Raw genomic sequence first — 18,794 nt, 5'->3', positions numbered from 1 at the left:
ATTATTATTATTACTATAAACTTAGATCAAAGTCTATAAACTTAAAATACAGCCAAATATATGTATGTATGTAAAAATCTAGAACGGTTCAAAAACATAATAATAAAAAACAATATGTATGTATTCCCGAATTTCTTCTTTAAGTCTATTGTAATTTTTAAATAACACATGCTTCTTCCAAGATTTGATTAGTTTCTTTTATGTTTTTTTTGCTTGGAATCCTGTCAAGATCGTAGACACCAAGCAGTTGAACAGACGTTTATTAGTTCTTTGAAAAACAAATGCCTCATTATAACTGAACTATTAAGGAAACTTGGAAGTAACTATGTCTACTATACCAAAAAAGCATCGAGCATGAGAATTGTTGTAAACACCTCTTAAAGTTCTCTTTTGTGGATTAAGAATTAATCTTCAGAGACATGGATATATCAATATGATGCAAGTCAAAGATAAAGTGAAATAAAATTTGTTTAAATTTATCATAAAAACAAAGCTTGTTGAATTAGGCATACTTTTTTACTCTTGAATTTGCTACAACCTGCAAAAATGATTGGTTAATGAGAACTTAACTTATGCAAATGAGAGTTCATTAGAAAATCCGAACAAAAAAGAAAAACTGAAATGAGTTTTTGATGTTATACCACAAACACTTATAAATTACAACAATCAACTTGAAGAATTTCTCTGGCTTTATACATGAAAGCTAAGACTCTAGTTGGTTTCCGTGTCACCCATTTACTCCACTCTGCAAAAATAGAGAAAAAAAATTGATCATCAATCAATTAAGTGGTTCTAAATTAGGATAGGGACAAAGTTTTCTATCAGGCTATTTCACAAATAGTTAGTAAACAGAAACTCAAAGCACAATAATATAGGGATATCAAACTTTCATCATCGATCTTGAGGCCATTTTTAAGATCACACATAATATACTCATTGCAAAGTATCAAGGAAAGAGAAAGAAGTCAAATACCTAAAATCGTTATAGGGTGTACTCTTGTGAACGGTTCTTCTGTTAAATGCTCCTTCCAATTCTTAATATTGATATTTAATTCTTTGATTGCCTAAATTTATATATGCAAAAATAAAAGAAAGAAAGATGACTTTTGACTATAAAAAGTGCAAAAAACACAAACCTCGTAGCATAACACATTTCCGGTAGTCTTCACGGCAACTATATTTGTAAATTCAGTGAAGACTTTTGTTGCAGAATAGGACAGTGATACTCTCCTATAAGGACAGCAAAACAGATTTGTTTCAGGCTCATCTCAAGGATAAAAAATCACAACGAATCATATAAGTAGATAGATAAAGCAAGAGAAAGAAGGAACCTTCATAGTACATGTGAAAGATGAGAGGAATCAAATCTTCTCCTTCCAATGATGCTCTTGTAACTGGATTTTTACCAAATTTGCTGATGTAAGGCACATTTGTTCTGCACATTCAAAAATCCAATTCCCAAAATCAGTAAGTAGTAAAGAAAAAGTAATGCCCAAGTAAAAAGTTCAGTGGAAGTAGATAAATATACTACTCACGTTATCTCGAAAACACTCTCGTGGCTTGTTTGTACACAAACGTAAGCCTGAATCAGAGGAATAGATTAATTAATATGAGGGACTGAAGCCAAAATTGCAAACGAAATCATATTGAGTGGTTATTATCGAAAACAATTAGTACTTACTTGGATTCCTTGGATTTGTTTGATCACAGCCTAGCCTTTTTTAGAATCGAGAAGCAAATAGAGGCTTTTAGAGCTCTGATATTCCATGTCCTGGCTATTAGAAGTCTGATCTTCTATTCTCTTTTTAAGAATTTAGATTAGAGAGATGAGTAAACTCGAGAGGCATGTTGCAACTGAAACAATAGAAATCAGAATTAATATGCGTTGAAGAAAAAAAGTAACGAATATGAAAAAAAAAAAAAAAAAGGAACTTACCTCCGTGAGAATTGATGTTTTCAAAGGAATTTACCTTTGTGAAGTTGAAAGGGATTTCTAACAGAACATATGGATCTGGTGGGACATTGGTAATTGAAAATAAAAGATGTTTTCAGGTGCATTTTTTTGCGTTTAGAGAATGTTGAAGAACATTTATATAGAAGATGAGAATTGCTGTAACCACCAATAACGTGGTCTGTTAGTGGGAGTGAAATTAGGAATGATTTTCAGTTGTGTTTGTGTGTTTTGCAGTTGCTTCTTGTCGAGCAGAGGAAAGGAAGATGAAAAGGTGAACCACACGTGTTTTTATGCTTCGGTTAGGGTTATTCAAAGTATTTTTGATGGGCTTCTTTGTGGGCTTCATATATTGTAAATAAGCCATAAACCCAATTAGCCAAAATGGTGAACGACATTGTTAGTTTTGTTTAACAGAATTATCTATCCCACGATCGCTTTTTTTTTTTTAATTATGATTTTGGTTTTTTTATAACAAATCTTTTTTTTTTCAACCAAACATTAATTAAATTAAAATAAAACTCCAAAATTAGTTGCCCAAACCGGAGGATAAGAGTTTACAAAAGAAATTGGCTAGACAATCTGTCCGTACATTGAGCTCTCTAGTGATCCTGGTCAGGGAGAAGGAGGGGAAGCATGATATGAGCACCAAAAACTCCTCCAACAGATTCGAAAAAGCTGGCCAATCGTCAGGCATCTCCACCATCGCCACCAGTTCTGCACAATCTGTCTCGAAACTCTGATAATCCACTGCCGCCGCCAATAGTGACTCCATAGCCCAAATCAAGGCTTGTAGCTCTGCATGTAAGGATGTGGACCCGCGCCTTTGGCTCCGTGCTCCCAGAAGAAACGACGAATTTTCATCACTACAACACCACCACACCAGTCCCTGCAGAGGATATGAACCCTTCCATGAGCCATCAATCTGACAACGAGGAAACACCCCCCGGTCCTCCAGCAGAGGCGTAGTATGTAAATAGCTATCTGAGTAAGATTTGGTTTCTTCCCACAATAGCCTATCATTATTCGCCTGAAGTAAAATCTCCATCGGCTCTGCCTCTAACCCCTGAAATACTTTTTTATTCCTGTCTTTCCATAGTGACCAAAGTATCTAGGGAAGGCGGATAGCTACATCAGGATCCCCTGACTGGGAAGCTGCCCACCAGAAAATAAAATCTAAATTTGCATAGATTGAAGCATATGGAAAACCATCAGGAACTACCAAAACCGGCGACAAACCCCAAACATCGCGCGAACGAGGACAGTCAAAAAGAGCATGGTTAATCGTCTCTGGTGCAGACTCACATCGTTTGCAGAGAGTATCACACCGGACACCCCTATACGCAAGCCGTTCCAACACTGGGAGAGTGCCCAAAGCAATCTGCCAGAAAAAATGTTGGACCTTCGGGGTAACGTCAAGTTTCCACGATTGGGCCCTAAGGGCCATACAAATCGGCCCGTATTCGACATCCGTCAATAATTCTCTGGCTAGCCGATATCCTGATTTAACCGTATACTTCCCTGACTTGGTAAAGTGCCATACTAAACGATCCGGATGCTGGACTTTACTGACCGCCATACTCCGAATAATCTGTATATCCCCCGGATCTAGAAACTCCTCCAAAGTAGGCAAGTGTCAATCCTTTATAACAGGATTAATTAAATGATTCACCATCAAGCTCGGTAACCAGTGTCTTCCCCGACCATTTGATGGACGTAGTTGAATATCTGGTACCCATGGATCACGCCAAACCGAAATAGAACAACCCGAACCTACCGCCCACCGCGCTCCATGTTCCACCAATTCCTTAGTTGAAAAAATACTCCTCCAAGCGAAGGAGGGATTATATGGTTTTTTGGCCATAAGAGGGTGTTTATTTCTAAAATATCTGCCCTTCAACACCCGAGCCATTAAGGACGTCGGATGTTGAATTAACCGCCAATACTGTTTCGCTAACATAGCATCATTAAATTGTTCCAGGGCTCTGAAGCCTAGACCCCCTTCACACTTATCCTTACATAATTTATCCCAGGCCACCCAATGTAGACCACGAGTCCTATCATTGGATTTCCACCAAAAGGTGGAAATAGCACCCGTTAATTTAGATGTCAACTCCTGCGGTAATTTATAGCAGGACATCACATGGTTAGGAAGTGCCAGCGCCACTGATTTAATCATAATCTCCTTACCACCTTTCGATAAGAGCTTTGCATTCCAACCATTAACTCGGTCATCCAACCGATCTTTGACATAACCAAAAACCTTCGTTTTTGATCCTTGGAGACTTTCAGGAATGCCCAAATACGAGCCCATACCCCCCTCTTTAGAGATACCAATAACCGACTTCAACTGATCCCTTCTTTCAGAAGGAACCTTCTTGCCAAACATTATAGAAGACTTCTCTAAATTTACCTCTTGCCCTGAGGCTTTGCCATAATTTCTGATAATATCCATGACCGTCTGACATTCAGCCGCCTCTGCTTTATAGAAAAACAAGCTGTCATCAGCAAATAACAAATGTGAAATGGTAGGACTATCGCGAGCTATTGAGATGCCCGTTACTTTCTTTTCCTGTTCCGCCTTTTTCATATTCGCTATCAGAACCTCCGTGCAAAGTATGAACAAATACGGTGACAAAGGATCCCCCTGACGTAAACCTCTCCGTGGTTTAATAAAACCCCGGGGTTGACCATTGAAAAGAACTTGATATGATACCGAGGAAACACACCACATGATCCAGGAAATCCATTTCCTATCAAACCCTAACTTAACCATAACCGCTTCTAAAAAAATCCCATTCCACACGATCATAAGCATTACTCATATCCGTTTTGAAGGCCAGAAACTCCGACTTACACCTTTGATTAGTTTTCAACCCATGAAACATTTCCTGCGCAACCAAAATATTATCTGTAATCAAGCGACCCGAAACAAAAGCTGACTGAGTCTCAGAAACCAGGGATGGGAGGAACCGTTTAAGCCGAAAGCACAGGACCTTAGAAATAATTTTATAACTCACATTACAAAGGCTTATAGGCCTAAATTCCGCCATCCGCTGTGGCCGATCAATTTTAGGAATAAGACAAATATTCGTCTCATTCAAACGTGGGTCAAAACTACCTGATCGGAAAAATTCTCTAACCAGAGCCACTAAATCCCCTTTTAAGGAGGACCAAAATCGTTGGAAAAACAAAGCCGTCATGCCGTCAGGTCCTGGAGTTTTCTCCGGATGCATAGCAAACAGGGCTTTCCGAAATTCCGCTTCAGAGATATCCCGAATTAGATCTCTGTTCATAGCTTCTGAAATTAAAGAGGTGATCTCCTGTAACATCTCTGAAACACCTCGGACATCCGAATTTTGAAAAAGATTCTGAAAATATTTTGGATATCTCCCATAGCTTCTTTGCTGATCACCCTGATTCTTAGCCTGATAACTAAAAGCACTCTTTGAGCTCTCACCCATACGCATTTGCTGGTTATCCCTATCTCGGTTTGATTCTGAATTAAAATCCAGAGATCGCTTAGCAAACTTTCTTGGTTTTTCCCAACCACCCTCAAAATGTTGAGCATTCGGTTTTAACAAGGATTGTTTCCACGGACCACCCCTCCTATCACCCACCTCTCCCTGACCGCGACCCCCCTCACTTTTTCTTAGCTCGGGACAGAGTTTCACATCATCAATGGCTGCAAAAACCCAACAACTTCTCATACTCTAGCGAGGCCACCACCTCATCACCAGTATTAAACGGAACCACCAGGTGAAAGATAAGAGGATTAAAACCATTGATAGTCACCAGTAAACTACCAGTTTCCTCATCTACCTCACGAAGAATACCTATCTTCTTATCAATGGCCTCAAGGGTTGCAACCTCCCAAAGATGCATAGGAATTCCCGAAGCTTTAACCCAGAAATTGATGGCAGAAGGATAGGTATCTGAAATAATAGGCTCCCAGCGAACCAACGATAACATCCAATTATCAAAGTGGTAAGGACCGTTCCTCAACACACCTTGCAGATCCTCCTCCGTTTGAAAATTAAACTAAAACGTATCTTGACCCAAGTCTGCACCTTCAACCCTCTCCTCGAGTTTCCAAATCTTTGGCAAATTAGCCACCAAAGATTCCATGCGTTGAACAGATGGATTCATCAATCTCCCAATGAGAGTGAGAGAGAACTGTTGAATACGATGCGCCATCATAGAATCAGAAATTCTCACCGTTTCTGTTCGAACCAAAGCCGCCTTACCCTTGTTGAGATTCAACTGTGCCATGGTAACCCTGACAATAACCGACACACCAAAAGAACCCTGAGACCAAAGAGAAGAACACCAAACGAAGAACTTGGAAACGAAAAACCCTCGACTGAAAATTGATATACCGAAACAGGATGAAGAAAGCTCGATGATAAAACCGTACATTCCAAGAAGCTATTTAAATACCCAAAGACCTGAATCGGGAGACACTAACGCCATTAAACAGAGAATCCTCACCCCATCCACCAAATCGCATAACAGCAATAAAGGGGATATTTGCTTACCCGAAACTGATTGAAACCAAATCCCACTCTTTCCAATCTCACACCCGATATGCCCATTAAATCGCCATTCAAATCCCGAAAAAACCAAAGCAATATCCAACCAAATCGTATCCACCACAATCTGGGGTACGAAATCCCTCAGTCCCCACAAACTAGCTGCCTGATCCCCCTGAAACAGCACTGTCACCGCTGGAATCAAAGGAAATTGCAGATCCCCTGTCCGAAGATCCATAAACCCAATAAAAGAACCCCAATCCCCATCTTGCAATCCACCGCCGTCAACCATGATAACAGAAATCTCATTGATCCACAGGATCAAGATGAGATGCGTAATGACCTGAACCCTCAGAAAAGGAAACCTCAAATCTCCTCGATCATTAACGCAGATCCCACCAGTGGGACAAAATAACCACAAAATCGTACTCCTCTCCCCATGAATCCTAATCTCACACTGAATCCTGATCTCCAAAACCCACGATTCCGCAGATCCCCCACATGGGGCCAGAGCTGAAATTAAATTACCTCGTCGATTCAGTATCGAAAATGGGAAACCAAATCCATCCCGATATCTACACCCACGAAGAGCAACCGACAAACCATCTCTCGTCCCTCTCCCCGAGCCGCCGTTAATACCCATCTCAGACCAGAACCCAAAAAATCGCTATCGCCATCGCCATCTCTCGTGAAGTGTTTTTTTTTCGTGGTGTTTGTGTGAAGTAGCTAACTTGTTTTGTTGAGTTAATTTTTGTGGCCACTAGATTAACAAATCTTTTTAAAATAACTGATTTGGCACAATTTTACTAGACAGGTGACTTGTGCTTTATAAGATAAAAGATAATTATGCCAAAATGAAAGTAAAGCAACATAAAATTTATTTAATTTCTTCAGAAGATATCTTATAGGTGGTGATAAAGATCATACTTTAACAATAAAATAATTTTGGGTGTAAGAACATATTTTTAATGGTAAAACATAGAGTAAAATTGTACATGCTTACTAATTAGATGTTGGTTTGATAAACTTTTTGCATGTAAACTATTTTGTAAATAAGTTGTGTAACATTTTTAAAATTTGACAATAATAATATTCGTAATGATAAGTATTTGGCAAAAAATTTGGTGGGACATAATTTAGCTTTAAATTATTGTAATAATTTTTAATAATATATTTAAAACATATAAATATAAATAAATGTATAAAGGTAAATACAAATATGATTTTTTCTCTAACTAAAATTATTTATATATTTAATTCAGGAAATAAAATTTCTTTTTATATTTTCAATTTTTTTTAAGATTTAGGATTTATTTTCTTCTACAATTTTGAAACTCGCACATCGTGCATGCCCTTATCTAGTAATACATATTTTTCAATTCTAGCCAAAAATATTACTGCAAAAAATATTTGTTGCACATGTACAAATAACATTAAACTGTATAACAGTCAAATTAAGCTTGATTTTACATTATACATGTATAAAGCAAATAATGTTGAGTAATGTAAACTAAAAGAAATAATCAAAATGCATTCTTTTTTTACGTATGCATAATTCCATTAAGAGTCTTTTTGTCTTGCTGAGCACACAAAATTATTAAATTATCTAATTTTAGTTTAATACATGAACTTTCAAATTTAGGCTAAAAAAATTATGAACTTTGTGGGAGGCTATTTAATACATTAATTTTTGTTGACTAGCCATTTGAAACACCAAATATTGTTGATGAAACCAAAAATAATATGCCGTTAAATGGGAAAGCAACCGTTGTTATTTGCTTAGTTATCTTAATTTAACAACATGTGTATTTTGCCTTGGTCAATGATATTTGGTGTTTTAAATGGCTAGTCAACAAAATTTGATGTACTAAATGGAAGTTCATGGTTTTCTGGCTGGAAGTTCATGGATTTCTGGCCTAAACCTGAAAGTTAATGTATCAAATGATATTTTTCCGAAATGAAAAGATTGTTTTTTGACCTTTTATTTTATTTTTTTCTTCTCCTTCATTACAGGTAATGTGACATTTCACGTTTCTCTCAAACTCTCTTTCTCCGCCGTTCACGTTTTCTCTCAGTTCAGGATGGAGTTACTGTTCACTCCATACTAACATGTATTTTTTTGGTCTGCACTTGGTCCGACATTAGTATGGAGTTTTTCAAACAAGTGCGTGAATGATAGAAAAATAGCGGACTGGTCCGATTTTAGTCCGGTCTAGAGCATACCAACCAACCATTCAAGGTTTTAGTCAATAATATTTAATATTTTAAATGGTTAGTCAACAAAATTTAAAATTCATGGTTTTTTCTTGACTAAATCTCAAAGTCAATGTATTAAATGATATATTTGGACTAAATCTCAAAGTCAATGTATTAAATGATATCTTTCCCAAAATGAAAAGGTGCTACAGGCTTTTTATATGTGACATTTCACGTTTTCTCTCAGTTCTTTCCCAGAGAGAGATAGAAACAGAACCCACCGGAGATTCTGAGTCACGTCCTCAATCTTCGTTACTGTGGTGGTGGGGTTTTCGAGGCAAGAGAGAGAGAGAGAGATACAAAAAAGGATGAGTTTTAAGGATTTAAAGGCGGGAAGAAAAACATCATTAGCTTCTTTAATGAGCTTCAAAGGTGGTGTTGGTGGTGGTCGACAAGATACGACTCAAGCTGTTGCTGCAGGTGTCTTTAAGATCAATACATGTGTTTCTACGTTCCATCGTCTTGTCAACACTCTTGGTACTCCTAAAGACACCCCTGAGCTTCGTGACAAGCTGTAAGTACTAAGTACTTCTCAAATGTTTTCTCCTTTTTCTGGGTTTATAAGGTTCTTGGAATGTAAAATGGTTTCTTAATATCAGTAGTTGTAAATGGTTCAATTTGCTTGGTTTGTGATGTGTGTGTGTGTGTGTTAGGAACAAGACGATATTACATATCGGACAGCTTGTGAAAGATACGTCAGCTAAACTTAAACAAGCTAGGGAAACTGATCATCAGAGTGGTGTTGATGTGAGTGATTCTGATTAAAAAATGATTATTTGTTCATCTCTTCATTTAATAGGGAATTTGATGGTTTTGTTTATATGTATATATATTGGTGGTGGGTTAGCAAAGGAAGAAGATTGTGGATGCTAAGCTTGCAAAAGACTTTCAAGCTGTATTGCAAGAGTTTCTCAAGGCTCAGCGTCTAGCTGCTGAAAGAGCATCTCTTCCCTCAAGGTTTGATAATGCTCATTCAAGAGTTTGAAAATGTTTTCATGTTTATTTTGTGTGGTTTTGGTGTATTGATTACTTGGCCTTGGGTGAGATTAGCTATACAGCCAGTGAGGCAGCTGTGAATGCTGAGAAGGATCTGGATCTTCTTTTGGAATCAAAAAAGTAAGTTTTGTACAGACAAAAGTCTCCATCTTTGTTCGGATTCATGACGCATCTACTAATTGGTTTGTTGTTGCTCTTGTTACAGAAAAGAACTNAGAGCATCTCTTCCCTCAAGGTTTGATAATGCTCATTCAAGAGTTTTGAAAATGTTTTCATGTTTATTTTGTGGTTTTGGTGTATTGATTACTTGGCCTTGGTGAGATTAGCTATACAGCCAGTGAGGCATCTGTGAATGCTGAGAAGGATCCGGAGCAGCTGGCTCTTCTTCTGGAATCAAAAAGGTAAGTTTTGCACAGACAAAAATCTCCATCTTTGTTCGGATTCATGACGCATCTACTAATTGGTTTGTTGTTGCTCTTGTTACAGACAAGAACTTGCACTTTTGGACATTGAGATTGCGTATAATGAGGCTTTTATTGAGGAAAGAGAGCAAAAGATACAAGCAATGCAGCAGAAAATTGGCGAGGTGCATGAATTCTTCAAAGACATGGGAGTGTTGGTACACAAAGAAGAAGCCGTGATTGGTAAAACTGATTCTAAATCCTGTCATACCAAAACGCTTACTTATCTCCTTGTATTCTCGTTCTAACACTTTCTTTTCATAGATGTGAATGCTGAGAAGGATCCAGAGCAGCAGGCTCTTCTTTTAGAATCAAAAAGGTAAGTTTTGTACAGACAAAAGTCTCCATGTTTGTTCGGATTCATGACGCATCTACTAATTGGTTTGTTGTTGCTCTTGTTACAGAAAAGAACTTGCACTTTTGGACAATGAGATTGCGTATAATGACGCTTTTTTTGAGAAAAGAGAGCAAACAATACAAGAAATGCAGCAGGAAATTGACGAGGTGCACGAAATCTTCAAAGACATGGCAGTGTTGGTACAAGATGAAGAAGCCGTGATTGGTAAAACTGATTCTAAATCATGTCATCCCAATACGCTTACTTATGTCCTCGTATCCTCGTTCTAACACTTTCTTTTCATAGATGAGATTAATACTCGCATCCTTAACTTTCATGCTGCAAGGAAAATCCCAGCTCGCTAGAGCCTTTATGACTCAACGATCATATTCTTCACTGGTATAATATTCAAACTTTTCTTACATATCATGAATGGGTTTTTGGAGAATCAGATCAACCTATTAACTTCTTCTTTCCATTGTTTCTTTCATGCAGGCTTGCTTGCTCTTGGTAATTTTTGGTATTGTGCTCATGATTGTCATTAGAGCATGGCCATTGCATATCCTCAAATGAGTGTCTCTATCTTTTAATAATATGAAAAATAATACTAATCTCTTCACATCTTTGTTTTTAATTTTTGTCTTCTCATTAGTCATCTTTGGGTGTCTAAATTTTTTTTTAATTAAAAATCTGTTTAAAGTATATTTTATAATGTTATAAATGTTGGTTATATAATGTATGCCAAACACATGTTTTCCATAGTTAGATGATGAACAGGGTTGATTAAGAAAGCTGAGGCAATATCAATAACAAATAATAGAAAACCATGTAAACTAAAGCATCTGGGATAGATTCAAAGACAAAACATGTAAGGAATATATATATATATATATATATATATATATATATATNACCTAAGCCTACTCTCTTCCAAGCTCTTTTTGATTGTTTGAAGGTTTACAAATCTCACAACTTTTATCCCACGAGTGCTACCTCTTTTTGCGGCTAGCCCTCGTCTCTTTATACCCTACACAAACGATCTCTAACCTAGATCTTTGTGAATCCCTAACTAAAAGGAAATATTCCTTATCCTAAGAAATATCCTACCTTATCTCTCTCGATCAAATATACTCTCAATATCTTCGTGTATATCTTGATCCTCTTCTTCCTTCCTTCTCACGCTTCTTGTCACGGCATCCCATAAACTTTCTCCACGTCAGCTCTTCTGCCACGTCAGCATATCAGCACTCTGAGACACTTCACAAGCTCTTGTCACCTTCAGAGCTCTGATGCACTTTCAATCTCCCCCTTTTTGACTGAATCTTGCCACACAAGCAACCACAACATCAAACCTGAAAATGCACAAACAACACAGCCAAGACAAAACACAACCGTACTAGCAAAATATTCCAGCAATCAACACAAGACGGTTAACCGATAAGGACTTGTTAAAATAAATTGTTCAAAACCAAAACATAAATAAAATAAAACAAGTCTCAAGTTTTAACAGGGGAGAAACACATATAAAATCAACAAAAACTGTGAGCAACAAAAACAACTGCTCCCCCATAGCTTAATCTCCCCCTCAGGCCTCTAAATCAGACTCATCTCCCCTTGCTTGTTTGGCACAGTTTAGTCAAAAATACCAAGAAACTAAACCAGAAATTTGAGCGAACATCAAAGTGAGAAACTACTTACCAGCTTCCAAGGCATCTTGCAGGATCTTGATTGCCAACCGGATGGCTTTGCGCTCTGCAGATGACCCTTTTGGAGAAACAGGTTCAACAGGGACGGATGCTGTCTTCTTCCCCTTTGTCTTTTTTGCATCTTTTGATGACAAACTAGGGACAGGTCTCTGAGAAGTCAGCAACTGATAGATGAGACTGGGAAACGGCAACCGGAAGCCAGACTGAGCTTGCAGTCGTAGATCATCCGTCCAAAATTGAACGAAATCCCATGCATGATCATGTAGATCACCAGAGTCCTATTCGTCGAGATGTACCCCGTGTTCACCGTGGGAGACCAGTTGCTATAGCAGATCCGATGCAGATCCTTGATCACTGGGTTCTTGATTGCAGTGGACACCAGCTGCTTGCAGGATTTGACCCTTCCATCAGAGAGAAACAGAGCCAGATCCTCCTCCAGAATTGCAGTTGTCTGCAATCTCTATTCACGCACATCCACAGACCTCAGACCAAACAGGGCATTGATACGGCTTGGAGAGAACTCATAGACCCAGTCTCGGACAAGCACGTCGACAGACTCCCCCTCAATTTTAACCGTTGGGAGATTCGCCTAGAATTCATAGACCACCTCTGAGTCGTACGAGCCAATCTGAGTAACGGTTTTAAGCAGCCCAGCTTTGTCTATGAACTCCCTAGCCTTGTCTGCAGCATCTAGTGGATAACAGACCTCTGGAGCGAGCGTTCGAGAGGCAAAGAACCCATATCGTCGAACAACTTATGAGGAGATGAACCGTTTGGCATCGAAGTCCTTTGACGAAGCTCCTCCAGATGCGGTGGATGTGCCCTTATCTCTGTGAAGAGATGGGCGCTTGGAGTCATGACTGTCGAGATCAGCAGGCGGTTGTCTTTTGCGTAGACGGGATGAGACTCCCTGAGATGGCAGAACAGGTACAGGCACATCACCGGTAAGATCTACCACCGGAAATCGAGAAGTCACCTCTCTTGGCGCAGAAGACGAGGAGTCGCAGGTCTCTTGATTCCCGTGAGAAGGCGAGGGATTCTGATCCACCTGAGTCGGAGATGCAGTGACAGACTCCTCGCGAGGCTGGTAAACCACCATGGCAGTCGCAGGATCGATCGGAACATGTGGAGTTGGCGGAGGCAACGAACACGGTGGAGTGTTGAGCTCCTCATCTGAGCTGGAGTCATAGTGGAAACCACTAAAGATGGACTTCATGATGGTTAGAGGGTTAATCGACAAGAGAAGAGAGAGATTTGAGCAGAAGTTTAATCGACACAGGATTGAAATCGCAGAGGTGATGAGGAAAACGCCAAAACCCTAGCCGCTCCTTTTTATACACATCCGTGAGTCTCAATGGGCTGCACAAACTCAGCCCAAAGAATTAAAGATTTCCTGAAACCACTCAATTAAACATCCGTGTACACCACATCTATTTCCTCATTTGACTGCATTCAATCGTTAATTCATTCAATCACAATTAATACCAGTGCATTAATAAATCTCATTCTTCCTCTTTTACAACCCAATTTAACAGATTCATGAATCAAACACACAGATACACACAGCCACTAATGATAGATTCTGAGGGACCCAGACCGAGAATAAACACACATGAGCATCAATATTATTATTTTATTTTATTTTAAATATTAAACAGTGCAGAAATCAGAACACTAACCAGACCTTTGTCGTATCAGCCACTTGTTCAGAACCTTCACTAGAAACTATCACAACCTCTTGAATTGGCGAAGATCAGAGGACTGTTGCATGTGGGTAGTCTTTCACACTGGCATGCCTTTAGCCTTCAGTCCATCCCAACATGTTAAAGCAGCTGGAGTTCATCTCTTTGAAGAGCACACAAATTTTTTTTTTGTTTTTTTATTTTATTTCTCCAAACAGCCTTATGATGACTGCTTCAGCATCTTGAGCTTCAGTGACATCATTTAATTGTGTCAGCCACTGATTCGGAACTCATCATTCCTTAGGTTATTAAACCTTAGAATGACTGTGCATGTCTCTTCACAGCTCTTTGACGTCCTTAAATCATGACAACGTTTAACAGGCTGGCCAGACCGGCATGACAGGCAGCTATTTCCCACACTCTTTCAGATGTTGATCTTCTATATATTCTAGGATTTCTATGATCTGTTGTAGCTCCAGTTTCTGCTTTAGACCAACACAACTCAGAGAAATAGTTAGAGTTCACAGACACCAATAGACTTCCTCAGATTTATGAATCTGTTGAAGTCCAAAGGCTTAGTAAACAAATCAGCCAGCTGAAAATCAGTGCTCACATGGTCTATCTCAATCAGTTTCGCCTCAACAAGTTCACGAACAAAGTGGTGTCTAATATCTATGTGTTTTGTTCTAGAATGCTGAACAGGATTCTTAGAGATGTTTATTGCACTCAAATTATCACAAGGAATTAACAGAGTATCAGAATCCATACCATAGTCAGAGGACATTTGACACATCCACAGGAGCTGTGCACAACAGCTGCCTAAAGTAATGTATTCAGCCTCAGCGGTTGATAGTGAGACACTGTTCTGCTTCTTGCTGTGCCATGAAATTAGGTTGTTGCCCATAAAGAAGCATCCCCCACTTGTACTTCGACGATCATCCACAGAACCTGCCCAATCAGCATCGCAGCATCCGCTCAGACTGGTGTTGGTATCCTTGGTGAAGGAAATACCAAAGTTCACTGTCCCCTTGACGTATTTGATGATCTTCTTGACTGCTAGTAAGTGGGACATCTTGGGCTTGGCCTGGTACCGTGCGCATATCCCCACTGACAGACAAATGTCAGGCCTACTCGCTGTCAGGTAGAGCAAGCTTCCAATCATACCTCTATATAGTCGTTCATCCACATCCTCTCCTTCCTCATCCTTTGAAAGCTTGTCATTGACTCCCATAGGTACCTTAGCTTCTTTACTCTTCCCTAAACCAAACCGCTGTACCAATTTTTTGGCATAGGTGCTTTGAGACACAAAGATCCCATCAGCTGATTGTTCTACTTGCAAACCCAGGAAGTATTTCAGCTCTCCCACCATACTCATCTCAAACTCCTGTGACATGTTTTTCACAAACCTTTGCACCAGAGATTGACAGGTAGAACCAAAAATGATGTCGTCCACATAGATCTGAACAAACATCAATGCATTGTTGCTGTTGAGAACAAACAATGTCTTGTCTACACTTCTACGAACATATCCTTGATCCAGAAGAAACTTAGTTAACCTCTCATACCATGCTCTCGGAGCCTGCTTGAGACCATATAGCGCTTTCTTCAGACGGTACACATGCTCAGGATGTTGTGGATTCTCAAAGCCTTTTGGTTGTTCTACAAACACTTCTTCTTGTAAAATCCCATTCAGAAATGCACTTTTAACATCCATCTGATGTAATGTGAACTTGAGAGCACATGACATACCGAACATGAACCTGATGGATTCTAGCCTTGCTACTGGAGCAAAGGTCTCATCAAAGTCAACTCTTTCGACTTGAGAGTAACCTTGAGCCACAAGTCTCGCTTTGTTACTCACAATACATCCATTGGCATCACTCTTATTCTTGAAGATCCACTTCGTTCCCACTACATTGACATTAGCCGGCCGTTTAGTGAGTTCCCACACAATGCTGCGCTCAAATTGTTCCAGCTCATCTTGCATTGCAGCAACCCAGAACTCATCCCGAAGAGCCTCTTTGTGATTCTTTGGTTCCATAGTGGAAACAAAACAGGCAAATTGAACGATCTCAGAGTCCTGAGAGACAGTGTCTGGAACTACAGTCTTCTGTTTCTTTCCAGCCAGTTGAGCAAAGTCAATCTGTTTGCCCCTGGTAACTCTATCCCCCTGAATCGCACCGATAACATCGCCTGAGGAGTGATTCCGATGAACTTGAGAAGATGGAGGAAGCTCATCTGTTGACAATCCAGGGCTGGCATGATCACTAAGACTCCAGAGGCTTGCTCAGACTTCTCATCATCAGTTACCAGATCCTTGGCAGAGAGAACATGCACCATATCAACTCGTTGAAAAGAAGTATCATCAAAAACAACATTTACCGTTTCGTGAACTGATCTTGTGCGTTTGTTGTAATCACGGAAGGCAGTGATGTGTCCTGAGTAACCAAGAAAGATCCCTTCATCACTCTTTGAGTCAAATTTACCCAACTAATCATTGTCATTCAGAATGTAGCATAGACAGCCAAACACATGAAAGTAGCTTACAGTTGGAGACTTTCCTTTCCATAACTCAAAGGGAGTCTTGCTGGTCCCTGGTCGGACATACACACGATTGATAATGTAACAAGCAGTGTTGACAGCTTCATCCCAAAACCGATGTGGCACTTGATTCCCATGCAGCATAGCTCGCGCCATCTCTTGCAGTGTTCTGTTCTTTCGTTCGACAACACCATTATGCTCTGGGGTTCTTCGAGCAGAGTACTGATGAACAATGCCCTGATGCCCGCAGAATTGATCAAACTTGTCATTCTGAAACTCTCCTCCATGATCACTCCTAATAGCTTGGATGGAACATTTTTCACTTTTAATCTGCAGGGCAAGAATGCGAAAGCATTCAAGAGCATCAGCTTTTTCACGAAGAAATCACACCCAGGTGTAGCAAGTGAAATCGTCCACCATGACAAAGATGAACCGTCGCCCAGAAATGCTCTGAACTTGAATTGGACCCATCAGATCCATATGTACCAACTCGAGTGCATGACTAGTGCGAATATCTATCACTGGCCCATGAGACGACCTGCTTGCCTTTGTTGCAAAGACCACATATGAAATGTGGATCACCTTTCAGCTTAGGAATTCCACGCACAACATCTTGATTAGCCAATTTCATCATTGTGCGAATATTGAGATGACCAAGTTTCTGGTGCCACAGCTCTGTGTCCAACTCAGCAGTCGTGTTAAAACACTGCATTGATGATTTCCACATGTAACAGTTGTTACCAGATCTCCTGCCTCTGAGTCGTACTGACCCTTGTTGATCAACAGCCTTGCACCCCTTCTTGGTGAATGTGACATCCAGACCTTCATCACACAACTGGCTGATACTTATCAGATTTGCCTTCAACCCTTCGACCAAGAAGACATCCTTAAGATGTGGTTGAGAATCACCGCCAGTTGTACCTTTTCCTCGGATTGTACCCTTTCCTCCATCACCAAAAGTAACTCTTCCTCCAGCAACACCTTCTAGATGTGATAGATTATCAAGGGCACCTGTCATATGCCTGGAGCATCCACTGTCAAAATACCACTTGGCCTGATCAACCTCTGTTTTTTCTGCTGTGAAAGCCACATGACAGTAGAGATCATCTTTCCTGACATATCCCTGTGTGTTTCTTCTTACAGCTGGATAAAACTCACCGCGTTGCATCAGGCTAGACACACGATTCTGGAACTGATAACACTGGGCGTTGTAGTGAGTTAGATGCCCACAGTACCAACATCCTCTCCTTCTACTACGCTGAACAGGTCTTTCAGCCGTCTGCCAAAACCCACTCGAGGCATATGGCGGCCTAGTATTCACTTCAGGAAACACCACCATCCTTGGGTTTCTTGAATTCTGCTTCACAGGAACCTGATCATACATTCTAGTCGTTCGAGGGAACTTCCTCTCCTTCAGCTCGGGCTCAGACTCCACTCCTTTGACAAATTGAGTGGTTGGGTTGGTGTTTGTTCCTTGATAATCCAGACCCCATTTCAGATTGCTGGATCTTCCAGTGCTAAGCAGTGTATCCAGATCTTTGGTTCCTTTATTCAGCATTCTGATATTCTTCAACTGTTCTTCTAACTGCTTCTCAAGTCGCAGAGTCTTTGCCTTTTCTTCACTTAATTCTTTAGAGATCATTGCAACATGAAGCTGTAAAGTATCTCTCTCAGAAGTTAACTGTGTGTTGTCTTGAGTCTTCTGTACCACCATCTTGATGAGAAGCTCTATCTGATCTTCTACTGACAAATCAGCCTCTTCTCCATCTGAATCAGAATTCACTTTCTCATCTACGTCCTTGGTTTCCATCACCACATCATCTTCTTCATCTTCCTCAATGACACCAGATTTGCTCAAAGTAATCCCTAGAGCTACTCTCTCAAATTAAGAGATCACTGCAGTACTTAGGGGTCGAATTCCACAAGGACTCAAAACTACACAATAAATTATAGAGTTTTTCAATTATGCTAAACAAATTAAATTGAATTAAAATAAACAATGCAAAATATTAAATAAAAGCTGTGAAAATTCAGAAGATCAAAAAGCTAGGCTTAGGGAATTTCTCAGGAAATTATGAAATATTAAATCAATCAATAAATTAGGATTCAAGCAATTAAGAACAGATCTAGAACTCTAAACAATATTGTAAATTAAATCAGTTCTCACTGCAAATAATAATATCTAAATTAAAAACCAGAAAATTCAAATCTCTTTGTAAAATTTTAGGTCAAAAATCAGCTTTAAAAACAGGTTTAGATTGTTCACAAAATTATTAAATCAAATCTCTTTGCAAGAAATAATTTTGCTCATCAAAAGGTTTTATCAGGAAAA

At 39.5% G+C, this 18,794-nt stretch overlaps 1 long non-coding RNA gene and 1 pseudogene across 3 annotated transcripts; one reads left to right on the top strand and one right to left on the bottom strand.

Moving 5' to 3' along the window:
* LOC104731784 lies at nt 370–2,218 on the bottom strand. 3 transcript variants are annotated; one of them, XR_758649.1, is made up of 8 exons: nt 1,937–2,218; nt 1,682–1,854; nt 1,536–1,582; nt 1,332–1,435; nt 1,137–1,230; nt 974–1,064; nt 642–745; nt 370–538 (listed from the first exon to the last, which is right to left on the bottom strand). It is a non-coding gene; the product is annotated as an uncharacterized LOC104731784 (long non-coding RNA). The 3 variants fall into 3 exon arrangements; XR_758650.1 differs by having other exon boundaries at nt 974–1,034; XR_758648.1 differs by having other exon boundaries at nt 974–1,230.
* LOC104731783 lies at nt 8,902–11,237 on the top strand (annotated as a pseudogene).

The sequence above is a fragment of the Camelina sativa genome, chromosome 12, assembly GCF_000633955.1.
Source record: "Camelina sativa cultivar DH55 chromosome 12, Cs, whole genome shotgun sequence".
NCBI lineage: Eukaryota > Viridiplantae > Streptophyta > Magnoliopsida > Brassicales > Brassicaceae > Camelina > Camelina sativa.
The sequence above is the reverse complement of the archived record's forward strand: the minus strand, read 5'-3'. Positions and strand labels throughout refer to the sequence as shown.